The sequence below is a fragment of the Castor canadensis genome, chromosome 6 (assembly GCF_047511655.1).
Source record: "Castor canadensis chromosome 6, mCasCan1.hap1v2, whole genome shotgun sequence".
Taxonomy (NCBI): Eukaryota; Metazoa; Chordata; class Mammalia; order Rodentia; family Castoridae; genus Castor; species Castor canadensis.
Genome location: NC_133391.1, coordinates 43105383 through 43121325, shown reverse-complemented (window position 1 = coordinate 43121325; position 15943 = coordinate 43105383). Strand labels below are relative to the sequence as shown.

The 15943-nt window shown below is 47.3% G+C and overlaps 1 long non-coding RNA gene across 1 annotated transcript; it reads right to left on the bottom strand.

Moving 5' to 3' along the window:
- Positions 1 to 367: 367 nt before the first annotated feature.
- LOC141424088 (uncharacterized) lies at positions 368 to 14502 on the bottom strand. The gene is made up of 2 exons (XR_012448926.1): positions 3189 to 14502; positions 368 to 3027 (listed from the first exon to the last, which is right to left on the bottom strand). It is a non-coding gene; the product is annotated as an uncharacterized lncRNA (long non-coding RNA).
- Positions 14503 to 15943: the final 1441 nt, after the last annotated feature.

The window sequence follows — 15943 nt, the reverse complement described above, 5'->3', positions numbered from 1 at the left end:
AGGTGGTGATAAAAGTGCCCCAGGATGACTCAAAGAGCAAGTGCACCTTTCGCTGTGTCATCCCTCTCCCGGGACCATTTCCAGGGAGGCCTCTCTGGGGTCCACCGTTCCTTTATATCTGAGTTGGGATTCTTTTCCAGGCACCCATGGAAGTTTCCGCATTCTTTCTACTCTTCCTGATGTCCCCCTCAACAGCTTCCCCTCGTGTCTGGCATCCAATTCCAGCTTAGGATCTGCGGCGTCTTCTATTTTTCAAACATGAAAAATCATCCAGGATTCTTTTTCAGAGCTAAGACCTTGGTCAAACATGCATAACTGATGCACACAACAGTAATATTTGACAAAGGAAAAAACCACACACGCTTCGTGAAGATTAAAGGACATTTCATCTTTATTGTATTTCCCCAAGGGAAGAGTGGCCCTGTCCTCTTTGAACACACAAAACATGGGCGCTCTTACAAAACACATACCCTTTATAAAATGGCAAACCAACCTGTCAGTGCAAGTCGATGTTCACAGTTCAACAACAAAGGCTAAAACATCAAATAAAAATGTATATTCCCAACAATTTGAGTATTCTTACATAGCTATAATATATAAGTAGAATGGATAAAAAGAACTTATTGTAAGAGTAAAAACATTTATGAATGTGTAAGTTATAATCTGAATAATGAAAATATAAAGAACAGCATGTTTTCAAATCTACAACCATCTCAAAACATTGCAAATAAATATAGTAAACATTTTATGACCAACTTATTCAAAATAATTCAATATAACTTATGATTTATATTAACTATATTTACACTAACTCTATTATGATCCCACGTGTCTAAGTTTACATATTAAAAACAGTCATCAAATCTGGCAAACCAAATATACGTGAGCATATGACCGCAACGTGAATTTTGGTGAGACTACAGGTGCCTCAGGAAAGAAGGGACCCAGCAAGGCCTGATTTCCCTTCATTCCTTCATGGACTCCCAGGTGTGCCCCCACACCGAGGAGTGGGGTAGTTTTATTAGGCTTGTTCTGGAAGAATCTGGGTTCTTCTAGGTTTGGGAAACTCCTCGCTCTTCCTTGCTCCAGCTGGCTTCAGTGTTGGTTTAGACTTCCTGATGAACATTCCCATCTCCCTGGGCACAGCGATCTGGAAGGCAGAGAGAAATGATGTCAAGAGGCAATGCTCCAGGAGGAAGGTGATCGACAGGCTAAGTCAGTCCCAACAAGGGTTTGGAACCACTTACAGATCCTAATTCACCTCTAGCCCTTCATCCAGTCTTGGGGATTGAAAGCAGGCTTCGTGCTTGCCAGGGAGGTACTCTCTATCCCTTGAGCTATGACTCCAGCCCTTTATTTTATTGCTTTAAGCTAGGTTCTCCTTAGCTTTGCCTAAGCTGGCCTCCGACTCCTGACGTCCTGTCTCTATCTCCCAGTTAGCTGGATTACAGGTATACACAACCATGCCCAGCTCTGAAGCATCACCAAGAATTGTGATGACTCTTGGGCTTTTCTTTCCATGACTCCAACAATCACTTAAGCCCTGAGGTCAGGCCCAACAGTCTTCTGTAGAGCAGAACATGAGGTGATTCTGCTCAAGGAAGGAAGAAAAAAGCGATGTCAGACACAGTTCCCTAGGTGTGAACTCACAATGCGACTGTGGACTAAACTCAGACCGTGGTCCTCTCCACTTACTGAAAATGTGAACCTCTAACCGTGCGACAGCATTCCTGACGTCAGGATGTCATGAACCAGGACACCAGAACCCGAATCCCAAACCAAACTCCCGATGTTTCATCCTCGCGTGAACTGGGCTAGCTGTGCTCTACAAAAATCAAACCTTTGCTCAATGCTCTGCTCACATCCATCACTGTTAAGGTGTGGCTTGTGTGCAGCCACCGCAAGCTGCGCACAGTTCCGACCAACGTTCTTGACCATAAACTTGAGGGGAAAGGGAGAAGAGGGGAACTTGGTCCAACAGTGGTAGGGTAAGGAGAACAAGAAATTTCAAAGAGAATTCTGGCCATAGGAAATTTGTTTCAAGTCAAATTAGGACTAAACTAGTTAGTGGCCATCTGTCATTGATAATATTCAGACCTCCCACATTTTCTTCTTCCTTCCTTCCTTCCGTCCTTCCTTTCTCCCTCCCTCCCTCTGTCCTCCCCCTTCCTTCCTCCCATTTTCCTTCCTTCCTTCCTTCCCTCCATTCCTCCATTCTTCCTTCCTTCCTTCCCTCCATTTCTCCATTCTTCCTTCCTTCCCTCCTTCCTTCCTTCCTTCCTTCCTTCCCTCCTTCCCTTTCTTTCTTTTTTTTTATGGTACTTGGGTTTGAACTCAGGGCCTTGACTTGCTGGACAGGTGCTCTACTATACTTGAGCCATGGCTGCAGTCCTATTTTGCTTTAGTTATTTTCCTATGGGGTCTTGTTTTGTACCCATGCCTGCCTAGATCCTGACCCTCCTATTTTTACTTCCCACATCACTGTGTTATCAGTGAGTCCCCAGAGTTGGTACCGCATGGGACCCTAGGTCAAGACTGAATTAAGAAGTGACGGCAAAAGCTCGGATGATGGGCATATGGAGGTTACAGCTAGCGGATACTCGCGGCTGACAGAAATCAGCACTTGCTCACAGCTGCCATTCGGACCCAATGGCTTTGGGTTAAAGGATTTCTACCTCATCCGAGCCCTAGCGACACTTGGGTGTCTCTGAGGCCTGGCTATATGGCCGGCCCCTGGCCCCCAGCACGTCTCTCAGGGTCACTTCTCTCTGGTTGTCATTTCTATGGCTGTGCAGTGACCGGGAGTGTCTTACAGCCTGGGATGGTTGGGCTGCTTTATGGTGTGGCACCAGGTGTGGCACGGAGTGGTCAGGCAAGGGGGTTTCAGGATTTCCTAAGCAGACATCAAATCGCCCTGGGCACACTACAAGGACACAGACACACCTTTACTGAAGCCGATGATGGAACAGAGTTCTAAGGCAGGTGGGTGCGGTCTCGCCCCCACACCCAGAGGTCCGGGTTATAGGCCTGGATCCGGAAAGAAAAACAGCTTCATGAACAGTGCTGCTCCCCAGGGAGACCTCTCCCCATGTCCGGCCTCCACTTCTTTCTAGTTCCCAAACCCATTCCTTCCTTCGCTCTCCAATCCAGAGCCTTCCCCCCAAGTCCTTCGCAGCCCGGACCCTCACCTCTTCACACTCCTCTCGGGACACCCGCATCCTCCAGCCCATGGATCGCATCATCTGGTACCGTAACTTGTGGAACAGAGGGTGCTGGAAGTAGTTCTTTCCGTAAAGAAAGTAAAATATGTCTTGCTTAGGAGCCTGGTTGTCCTCTTCCATGTCATTGGCCAGATATCTGGGGAAAGAAATCAGAGCCCTCGTCAGAGGGACAGCCAGGGAGCACATGCACCTGCAGTCAAGTGCCAGGAAGAAGAGCAGGCTGACCCTCTCAGCCCAGGGACACATCACCCCTGCTCTGTACAAAGAGGACTGTAGAGCCCACTGTGGGACAGAGGTCTCCCAAGGGGCCTCTCACACTGTGATGATGGAGAAAAGCCCATCTGGAGATCCTGAGGCTGTCCCCTGCCACTATCATGCCCTGCAGCTGGCATCATGGCTCCCCATCTCCCTCCTCACTCCCTTTGCTCTACTTGGGCTGTGTGCACACCTGTGTCCCCACTACAGAGTAATGACCCATGGGTGTGGCCTAACCCTGTCCATTTCTCCATTTATCCCTGCCCAATCAAGTGGTTGATGGAGAATTTGGCTCATGAGATGTGTTAATTCCACCACCTTTTCTCAGACCTCTCTTTCCATCCACCCATGTGCCCTGGTGCAGAGGTTGCTGGGCCAAAGGTTTTCTTGAATGAATGAATGAATGAGGGAACAAGTGAGTGAATGAATGAAGGGAAGATTCAAGCCAAATGCCATTACTGATTACTTCATTGATACAACACAACAATAAAAACACTTTTAAAATGAACAGAACTTAGCTGAGTGCTTCAAGAATGGTGGCCTGTGCCCATGGAGCTTTAGCCTATCGGGCCTCAGCAGCTGCTGGGAAAGAAGAGCTCTCCTGTCGCCAGCACACAGCAGTTAAAGGCAAGTACATATAGCTTGGCTCTCACTCCACCGACTTTCAGGACATGATGCTTAGAAACCACAACCAAGCAGGTGGGCGTGGTGGCATATGTCTGTAATCCCAGCTACATGGGCAATGGGGAAATCAGAGGATCATGGTTTGAGGCCAACCCCAACAAAAAAGTTAGCAAGATCCCATGTCACAAAACAAGCTGGGCATAGTGGTATATGTCTATAATCCAAGCTAGGCAGAAGGCAGAGGTAGGAGAAGGATGGTAGGGGGCAAAAAGTGTGAGGCCCTACCTGCAAAACAGACCACAGCACAAAGTGTTGGTAGAGTGTTTACCTAGGAAATACAAGGCCCCAAGTTCAAACACTAGTACTGCCAAAACAAACCAAAAATCCGAATAAAAAATAACCTCCCACCACGCAAGCAGGATTTCTGCCTGAAGTGGGGGGCTTTCGCTCATACACCTCTATTGCCTGCAGTTTAAACTGGCTAGACAACGAGCAGAAACCTAGTCATTTTGAAGACAAGTAATTAGACTCCTATCACTTGGTAATAAATAATGGAGCCATGAGAGGTGACTGCAATTTTTTTTCTTTTTGGTGGGACCAGAGTTTGAACTCAGAGCTTCACCCTTAGAAAGTAGGCACTCTAGAGCTAAGGCATGCCTCCAGTTCATTTTTGCTCCGGTTATGTTTGAGATGGGGTCTTGCAAACTGTTTGCCGGGCTGCCTTTGAACCACGATCCTCCCATGTCAGCCTCGTAAGTAGGTAGGATTGCAGGCATGGACACCAGTGCCTGGCTCAAATTTGCTATTTGGTAAAGACGACAGATCCAAATACTGCTTTATCTACTTTAATCTCTGCTCATAAAAATGCTTCTGAGCCTGGTGCCAGTGGCTTACACCTGCAATCCTAGCTACTTGGGAGGCTGAGACTGGGAGGATCACAGTTCAGGCCAACTTGGGCAAAAGTTATTGAGACCCCCATCTCAATGGAAAAAGCTGTGTGTGGTGGCACACACATCTCATCCCAGCTATGGCAGAAAGCATAAAATAGACAGATTACGGTCCAGGCCAGCCTAGGCAAAACCAATAATCTATCTGCAAAATAACCAGACTATCTCCAAAAAGGGCTGTGTAGAATGCCTGCCTAGCAAGTGTAAACCTCTGAGTTCAAATCCCAGTACCACCAGCAGCAGCAGCAGCAATATCTATGTATAAAAAAGTAATTTTTGGTACAGGTGCTGTTTAAGTGCAGCAGAAGTCTAAGAAAAATGGACTCAGTGGAGAGAAGCAAACAAGCAGCAGCCTCCACACGGTGCCTCACAGGGTGGTGACACGAGACGCTGTGACCAGTAAGTTCTCCTAGCTGGACTCCTGCTTGTGTTCTGACTTCTTGGGGCAATCAGTAATTCCCACTGCTTGACAACAGAGCAGGCAGGGCTAGCAAGAGCTTTGGAAGCTTCCTCATGCTTGAGGAACTTACATTTTAAAGCCTCTAGGGCCCAGGGCTCCAATTAAACAGATGCTGTTTTGGAACAAAACAATTATTCGCAGTCACATATACAAGGCTGTCAAGGTGGCGAAAGTTTTAAAGACAGGAACAACACATTTAGGCCTGGCGGAGTGGCTCAAGTGGCAGAGCGCCTGCCTAGTGAGCGTGAGGCCCTGAGTCAAACCCCAATACCACAAACAAACAACCAAACAAACCAAAACAAAACAAAGCCAGCGTCTTTAGATATGATTTTTAACCAAGACACAGATGACATAAAGGAACAATGTCCCACAGGTCTGTGCATTATGGATAAAATGCACTCTGTCAGATACCATACCATACCTTCATAGACGTGTTATACAATGAAATAAATGAAGTAAAAAGATCCAGGTAGCGAGTTGTGAATACCAGTGCAAACAGAAGCTGGCTTTTCCCGGAAATACCTGAACAAACAGAAAGAAAGCATGAGAAAAGTCCTGGAGAGCGACACGGGAAGTGTGTGTGGGGCAAGGGCTGGCGTCGGAGGCCCGGGTCTAGGACAACTGTGAGTAACCAAGAGTACTTCCAGTTTTTCTTTCCTTTAGCATCCCAGTGTGCACTACTCTTGAAGGCCCTGCCAGCTTTTGTCTTCCTGTGATAGGTGAGTCTAGGAAAGTGACTTCATTGTACCACCAGCACACCAGGACGGGTGTCCTCCAAGGAGCACTGCGCTTCTCATTCTGTCACCTCAGGCAGGAGTACATTTCTTTCAACAGCTGGGCTATTATTAGCATTGTAACTGTCTTTACCTCTGGATCTTTCCATTTTAAAATACGGTCTCCATGGCTAGGGGCATATGACGCAGTAGAAGCATGCTTGCCTAGCATGCTGAGGCCGTGGGTTCAATCCCCAGTGCCATCACAACAAACCAGAGCCCAAACCCAGTTTCTCCATGGTGACAAATCTTTGGAGGGTGGAGTTGGAAGCTACTCTGATTAAGGGGACAAGGAATCAGCTGAGGAGACTGGTTTAGGTCTCCAAGCAGGAGCCTCTCGTCCCCTGGAATAATGACACAACAGTGCACACCTACTTGGTAGGAGGTGGAGATGAGGAGGATCAAAGTTTGAGGTGAGCCTCGACAAAAAAGTTTGAAAGACTCCCATCTCAACCAACAAGCTGGGTGTGGTGGCATGCACCTGTGACTCCAGCAATGGAGGAAGCACAGGTAGGAGGGCTGTGTCCTAGGCTGGCCCTGGGCAAAAACGAGACCCTATCCAAAAGAATAACAAAAACAAAGGGCTGGTGGAGTGGCTCAAATGGCAGAGCGCCTGTCTAGCAAGCAAGAGGCCCTGAGTTCAAACCCCACTATAGCAAACAACAACAAAGTTACAAATAAAAAAAAATTAAACTCCATCTTTTAGATTCATCATACATCATTTTGGTTTTTGTTTTGAGGCAGGATCTCTCTCTCTCTCTCTCTCCCAGGCTGGTCTTGAACTTTATATCCTCCTGCCTCAGCCTCCTGGGTGCTGAGATCAAGGTGTGCACCACCATGCCCAGCACCATTATGCATTTTAGTAAGCATGTATTTAACAGAAGAGTCACTACAACCAAGTGACATTCATAACACCCCGGGACATAAAATAAATCACATTGTTTTTCAATGACACTTCATAGTTTGCTGAAACTAAGAACCTGGATGCAAGAATGTTATTTTCTAAGTATGAGTAATTACAGTTCCAGCTTATTCACAGTAACATCTAAAGAGAAACCAAGAAAAGTTGACTCTTTCCAAACCCATCAACAGAAACCAATTTCAAGAGCCAAAGGAAGAGATTCAGGCAGCACATGTGCTGTTAAGTCTTTTCCTCAGCAACGAGGACTTTTTTCCACGAGAGATCGGTGTTCAAAGGAGAAGCCATGAAGCTGATGGTAAAAACTAGACCCGAGATGGGGAAAGAAACTGGAAGCAGACAACTCACACTGGATGTTTGTTGAAGCCTTCAAAGATAAGTTTCCAGTCTGCTTGCTGTACGGTTCCACCTAATGTTTCAAACTTATAGGATACAAGCTGAGCACCTATACTCTTAGTTACTGTGGGGTCTAAGACTGGAAGGAATGCAGTTCAAGGCCAGTCCAGGCAAATAGTTTGTGAAACTCCCTCTCCAAGAAAACCATAGCAAAATGGACTGGACGTGTGGCTCAAGTGGTAGAGTGCCTGCCTTGCAAGTGTGAAGCATTGAGTTCAAATCCCACTTCTACCAAAAACCTTACAGGATACAGATGGGCAAATTTTTCCATAAAGGGTTGATTCTTTAAAAAAAAAAAAAAAAGGAGGAGGGGAGGTTGGAGGTACAGCTCAAGTGGTAGCATTTGCCTGTTTAGCAAGTGTGTAGTCCTGAGTTCAAATCCCAGTACTACCAAAAAAAAAAAAAAAAGGAAAGAAAAATTATAAAAAGGGTTTATTCTAAAGCAGCTTTGGAAACCAGGCAGAGTACTTCTGTCCTCATTTTCAGCATTCCTGTACTAAACACCAAGGACAATAATATAGCTCTAATCACTCCTCTTTGAGATTCACCTCACCTGTCACCTCCTCTGGGACATCCTCCCTTGTGCTGTTGATTCATCCAGCTGCTGCCCTCGTTTTTCTTACAGACTTAAAAAGACACACTATGATTGGGTTCCTGCCTCCTCTCTCCCCAAACCTCCACTCACCACAAAGCTGAGATAGGCAGGGGTCGTGCCTTATTCCGTTTTGTATTCCTTATGTGGGACCCTGGGCCTGACACACAGCAGGCTCCACAAGATACTTGCTGAATGAATGGACACATGGAGAAAAGAAAAAGGCAGTCACCTTTACGTGTCACTGGGCAAATTTTCATTGTGTGGTATTTGGGGAATACACTTCTAAAGCATTTCCAAGTCCAGCTGTGTCTTTTGCCTGAACAGTTAATGTGCTCTGTCCCAATTCACTACCAGCTAGAGCATGGAGAGCTCCCTGGGTGAGCACAGGGTAGAGAGGAGGACAGACAGCACTGGCACCATGGTGCAGAATCCAGGCAGGGACCAGCATGCTGGGAATCCCCAGATGCTTACATGATTCTACACTGTGCTCCCTGGCTTGGATCCTGATTGGCAATTAGCAGCCTTTCCCTTTGCACTGTAGAAATGTCAGTCTCCACAGGAAGGCAGGAATCCCAGCTGAGGATGTGAGGGGCCCAGGAATCACCTCGGGGGATGCTGTGGAGTGTTTGCTAGTAACTGCTCGTTGGGCAAATGCTCTACCACTTGAGCCTTACCTCTAGCCCTATCTCCATTTTAATTTATTGATTTGCTGTGCCAGGATTGAACCCAGGGCTCATGCATACTAGGCAAGTGCTCTACCACTGAGCCACACCCGAGCCAACACCAACAACCTGGTTTTAGAACAACATACACCAAAGCTCTCAGGTAACAAGCACTCACAGAATATGCACTGTAAGCACTTCAGACACTGATGTCCTAGTACCAAGTGCACCAAACATCCATAGTAAGTAGCATCACTTGTCAAATGGAAGTCACTCATTAAACTTAACATCTCTCCTGTCTTTACTCACAAAGCTGAGCTACTATATACTTCAGTGTAGCTACTTTAAAGTCTGATGTAGTTAAAAGTTGCATTTTTAGATCAGGGACATAGTAGCTCATCCCAACTACTAGGGAGGTAGAGACTGAAAGGACTGTGCTTTGAGACTAGCCTGGGCAAAAAGTGAGACTCATCTCAACAAAGGATCAGGCATGGTGGTGCACGCCTGTAGGATTCTTGGAGACCCTTTCTGGAACACAGCTAAAGCAAAAAGGGCTGGAGGCACGGCTAGAGCGGTACCGCCCCCTAAGTACTGCTCATCCCAAAAGTGATTAGGTCTTTTTCAACACCCCTGCCACTTCCAAGTGTAACTTCCCAAGCTTTTCAAAAGCCCCTTCTCTATGTGTTTGTGTATAGGTACTGTATACATTTACCCCTCAAAGCATGGCTCATGGTGGCTTTAAGCGTGCTTTTTGAAGCTATGTCTCAGATTCATCATTCCCTGCTATGAGTATGTCTCACTCTAGCTCAGTTCTTTGCGTTGTTTACAATTTTTGTTATAAATCTTGCACAAACATCTTTGTACCTATAGATGGTGTTTTGCACTTACTTAGGTACAATGAACATTTTATACTTTTATGTCATTTGTTCACATATGACAATTTCTATAGCCCAGATTCCTTAAAACTACTGGTACAATAAACATGAACACTGTCACCTAGCACGGCCAAACCTGTCCTAGGCAGGCAGCGACCAGGCCATTAACACCTGCAGGGAACGCCCTTTTCCTCAGCGTAACACTTCCACTTTCTCCACCTAGTGGGTAGATAATGGTGTGTGCTGCCATTTGCACACCCAAGTTCAGAACTAGTGAGGCCGGGGATTTCTGCATGCCAATTGGTCTTATTTTCTGTGAACTGCCAACTTGGTCAATTTTGATGGTTCTTAACCTACTGTCACCTATACTACAGATTATTTCTCTTGGTTTCTTGTCTTTGATTATATTTTGAAATAACAAGTTAACTTAGAGGCATGTGTCACCTTGTCTCTTCCTCAGTCTGCCCGGTCCTACCCAGGACCATGGTACGAATACACATTCAGGTCACCTGTGTCCATCGGCAAACTTTTATTCTTTTCTGCGGAGTTCTTTACACTCCTTGTTGGGAAGCCAGAGGCATCTCTGGCATCTTTTTTGTTGCTTCACACCCATACTATTTATTGCCCATCTGGTTTGACATCCACATATCCACGTTTTTATCTTTTCATACGTGTGTCTTACCATCTCATCTGAACTGCTGGTGCCTTTTTTTCCCCCCTTCAACGCTGGGGATTGAACCTCCAGCCTGCTAAGCAAGCAGTCTACTGCAGCTTCCAGAGCAAAAACTTTGATTGTTGCCAGCGGTTGCTGTGAATTGCCTGGGTGCCTTGCACACAGCAGGTGGTTAATAAATGCTTCAGAGCAATGATCACTCCAGAGACTAGCACTCAATAACAGCACCAAGAGGGAGTTGGGAATATGATGCAAAAGCTTCCCGAAGTACTCAGTGTCAGCAATAAAAGGAGGTATTTTCCACTTACTTAAAAATATAAACCCAAATATGTGATATGCAGAGACACTGTTTGGGAGGTTGACAAGTTTGTAGCCTGCATAACAACATCTAGGAGGGAAGGAGAGAGACCAGGCAGGGGAGGAGGGCTGGGGGTCATGGCTCTCGGGACTCCCCTGTCACTCAAACTCTGTAGATAGAGCACTTAACCGCCTACAGGGAAACAGAGATAGAAGCCCCTTCATCTAAACGCCATGCTTGTTCTCCCAGGTTATCTAGGCAGCGTTTAGGACAGAAAGAGAGCGATGATTTGAGCATACCGAGGATCAGACTGCCATGATAGTTCAGAAATATGACACTCACCCTTCATTTTGGGGAGCCCTCTGTAATGACAATGGCAGATGCAGTCATAAAAGAATGCAGATTCAAACAAGATCAACTCACTGTCCCACTTTTTTAAAAACAGATCCTTAATAGGAGCTGTTCTGGAATGAGATTGCAGGAAACTGAATCCCAGCTTCCTCCCAAGCCCACCCTGTCCCTCACCCTTAGGAAAAAGGGCCTGTGGTTTGGAGGCTGCAGGCCTGTTCAAAAGTGCCAAAATCCTAAAATAAGCCCCATCCCAGTATTTTTGAGGTGAGAAACACAAGCTGGTTCTATATTGTCTCCTATTCCTGTTATATGAGAAATTCTATCAAGTTCTTATTCTTTCAACAACTTTTATAATTTAGGATGGAAAAACAACACAGTTAGTGAAGCCCAGCACTTAATTCTGAAGCAATGATCTTGGTGATTTCTGACAAAGATCTTGGAGATTTCATTTTTTAAGAGGCTGGTTTCGAAAAGTCACACCAGAAGGAAATCCACCGGCCAGAAATACTTGGGAACACACACTATCTTCCTTTGTGGCATTAGGGTTTGAACTCAGGACCTCACTCTTGCTAGGCAGGCATTCTACCACTGGAGCCATCCCCCCCAGCCCTTTTTTGTGATGGGTTTTTTTTTTCAAGATAGGGTCTCCAGAATTACTTGCCTGGGGCTGGCTTTTAACCACAATCCTACTGATCTCTGCCTCCTGAGTAGCTGGCATTACAGGTGTAAGCCACCAATGCCCGGCCCTTTGTTGGCATTGTAGCTGAAGTACTTTCCATTTTCCTTAATGCTCTCAACCTCCCAAATGAAAACAATGAATATGTAAAAAACAAAACAGCAGACCCTCTCCTTGCAACTCACCATCCTCTTAAGAATTAGGAATTCTCCCCAACATTTTAGTGTGGATACAAATTAACTACCTGCCAGAAAAGGAGATTCTAGGACCCACACTCATACAAAGATTTTGAAGTAAAACTAAAGATTGAAAGTAACATCTTAGTACAAGAACAAAAAGACCTAATCCACTAGCATCAAACATTTAAACTAACTCCTTAGGCCAAAGCAGACAGATTTAGTCAAAATCCTTAACTGTGAATTACTGATTGTGTTTCTACCCTGGCTCTGTCACTACGATTACCTTCTGAGATTCCTCTCTCTCAGAACAGGGACAATGGCAACTACCCCTACGTTGTTTTAAGGATGTCTCGAGTAAGTCATGGAAAGCACTTAGTTGACTACTCAATACACAGAAAGTGCTTAAAGTTAGCTATCACAATTGCTTGGCTGTCACTGGAAATCATGCAACTGAGCCTTTCAGTGTACGTCACCTCCATGTAACACACACTGGCTTCAGTACATAGTACATGGACTTTGTAACATCTATGTTGAGTGCTCAAAGTTCTTTTTTTGGTTTTCCTTACTTCCTGGATCTCAGCTATGTTCCTGGGAGACAGGTGAGGCCTGCAGACAGCAGAATCAAAGACACAGTGTTACTTTAGAAGTGAAGATTTTTATAAATCAACCAGATAAGTGGAATCTGCCACCCAGGTCCTTTAGGATTCCCATCCTTCGCTGCCTGAAAAAATTAAGTTCTGGAGTTCTTCAAAGTTATAAGTTTAAGGAAGGCTTTGCATTTGACGAAACTATTTAAAATGTGCCTTCCTTAATGAAATATACAACTCCATTATCTGGGAGAGGTTTGTTGCACTGGCTCCCAGCAAGACTTGCATGAAATGAGCATGTCCTGTGGGGAGGGACCAGGCCAACTCACTGGTGACGTGGAGCCAGGAACCGCGTGGGACCACATGGGACCTCAAGGGTACCCAGAGCCGCAGATTTAGCAGAACCCGTTATTAGATAGATGAAGGCCCTCGAAGTTTAAGAAATCATTTGCCTCTCAAAGCAGCACGAACTGCGTCAACAAACTCAAAGACCCAAGCCCCCCCAGCCCTGCGGATGGCGGGTGCGATCCGGGATTCTAGGGCTTGGGTGACCTGACCCGAACCCCCTACAAACCAGCACTATCCTACAGCCCCGTCCTTGCAGGGGCAGGGTGGGCAGCAAGATGACCTCTATCCCCGGCCCTCCCAGGCCCCCATCTCCCCGCTGCCACGTCAGGTCACGGTCCTGTCTTCCTCCCCTCTCCAGTCCCATTGATCCGAGGGTCTCCAACCTGGGTTCCGCCCGGAGAATCCCCCGGATGAGGGACACGCCCACCGGACCCCCATTCCAAAGTTTTCAGACAGAACAGGGCACCGCACAGCGCGGCCAGCGCCCCCTGGGCCCACGGCTCAAATTCAGGAGCAAACCGAGTCCAGCGGGGCTGCGCTGCGACACCAGCAGGGCCACCGCGAGGGGCCGCAGAGTCCCCTCACACCGGGCCCATCGCCCACCGACGGCCGTGATGGCCACCGCGATCCCAGCCCCCTTCCAGGGACGGCCGGGGTCCCCCCCGCCCCGCCCCCTCGGGAGCCCCGGCCCCGCGCGCCCCAGCCTCTTGGGCCTCGCCCGGCCGCTCACCGGCACAGGAGCGCGTCTTCCAGATCTTCAGCAGCAGGATGACGATGGCCGCCAAATGGGACAAGAGTCCGGTCAACCGGAAGATGTTCATGGCGGCGGCGACAGGTAGCAAACGCGCGGCGGCCCCGAGGCTCAGCGGCTCAGGAGGCGGCGGAGGCGGCGACCCCTGAGAGGAAGCGGCGAAGATGGCGAGAGCGGGCGCGACGTGGCCAGGGACGTGGCCGAACCGCCGTCGCGCAGGCGCGGGGCAGGCTGGGAAAGCGGGCGGCCGCCAAGCCCCGCCCCTTAGCCCCGCCTCTTAAAGGAGCCGCTCCCAAGCGCAGGCTGGGCGCTACAGCCGGTCCTGGCTTTCTGCTGAGAGTGGTTGGGTTCTTGTCAACTTCCCTCTGCTGCGCTTCCGGTCTCCCCTTGGTGCCAGAAGTCTTCTTTACTGTTTGAAATGACATTCCTTTGTGAGGGTTTTCTTTTTTTTTTTAATCCCCTAACACTTGTTTTTACTATATGAAAATGTACAAGAGGAAAATCACGCGTGATTGATCACGGTGGACCTGGGCTGTAATAGAGGATGGGCTGAAGTGGGAATTCTGCCGTGATAGAGAATGTGTGCGGGGGTGTGGCTCAGTGGTAGAATGCTTGCCTAGCATGTGAGGAGACCCGGGTTTGATCCCCAGCCTTGGAGGGGTGGGGAAGGAAAAAAAAAGATAGATAAATGCAAAATGAGGTGGAAAAGGGAACATTTCCTTAGGATGAGAGATCGATTAGGCTGGCAGCCAGGGTCTGCTGTACAACTTGTAGCCACTTCTGCCTTTGGCAGCCTCCCTGAGCTTGTAGGGCGTTTGCTATTTAACTAAGAAGAAATTTAAACTATAAGGATAATTTATTTATTATTATTATTAATTCTTTTTTTTTTTACCATTTATCTTCAACTACAAATGTACGTATCAGAGCATTTAGGCTGGGGTTGTAGCTCAGTGTTAGACAAGTCTAGCCTGATTGAGGCTCTGGGTTCATGCCACAGCACCTGGGGGTGGGGAGAGGCCTGGCGTGGTGGCTCACCCCTATAATCTCAGCAATTTGGGAGGTGGAGATTAGAAGGATCATGGTTTGAGGCTAGCAGGACCAAAGAGTGACGGAGGGGCAGGGCGCAATACTGGGGATTGAACTCAGGACCTGGCCTGGCTAAAGCACTTAACCACCTGAGCCACAGTCCCAGTCTAGCTGGTGGCCTTTTACCTGGCAGAAATAGAAGCTGTCATGGAGTGTTGGCGGGGAAGGAAAGGCCAGTCAAAGGTTTGGGATAAGTTTCATCTCCAAATAAGAAATGATTCTGTACTCTTGTCCCAGGTGTAAAATCTTGTCATTTTTGTTGAGTCACATGTTCTCTGCAAGTATGACGTATTTCAAACACGTCTACCAACTGGTAAGTATAAAAGTCTCAGACCAGTTTTTCAGAACAACCCACAACCTGGTCCTGGTGTATGAGATCCTGTGAGACCACAGAAAGGCAGACACACCCAGTATGGATCACACAATGCAATTTATTGGGGTCCTTACAAAGTTTTTTTGGGTGGTACTAGAGATTGAACTCAGGGCCTCAAGCTGCTCTACCACTGGAGCCACGGCCCATGTTCCTTTTACTTTCAGCTTGCTTTTCAGATAGGGTCTTGAACTTTTACTCAGGCCAGCCATGGACCCAAATCCTCCTACTCCCACCTCCTGAGGAGATAGAATTATAGTCACGAGTCACTACACTGCCTTGCTTTTTTGGGGGGTGGAGTGGGAGGTAAGACTGGTGTCTTGAACTCAGGGCTTCACACTTGCAAAGCAGGTGCTCTACAGTTTGAGCTGTACCTCCAGTCCATTTTGCTCTGGTTATTTTGGAGATTGGGTCTCTAGAACTATTTGCCTGGGTTGCTCTCCAACCTCAACCATCCCAATCTCAGCCTCCCAAGTAGCTGGGATTACAGGAGTGAGCCACCAGCATCACACAGCCTTATTTTTGAGATTGGGTCTTGCTATCTTTTTTCCCAGGCTAGCCTTGAACCTCCACCCTGCTGTCTCTGCTTCCTGAGTTATTGGTTGGCTTTATGAATGGAAGCATGGTGCTGGGAACCAGCAAGACCATTGGATCCCCTCAATTTGGGTCAGAAAGAGGGGCGTATGTATGACTCAGAACAAAAGTGATTTCATCCTGGCTGAGACGGACCAGGCTTATCTTATGATAATCTAGAAGAATAAGGCACAGCCCTGGTGCCAGGGTCCTCACGGTTTGCTGGGAAACTCCCCAGGAAAAACCAGCCTCAGTTTCTCAGGGGCGATCACGACCATTTTCAAGAAAGATGGCTGCAGTTGTGTCAGGCTGGATCCATACACC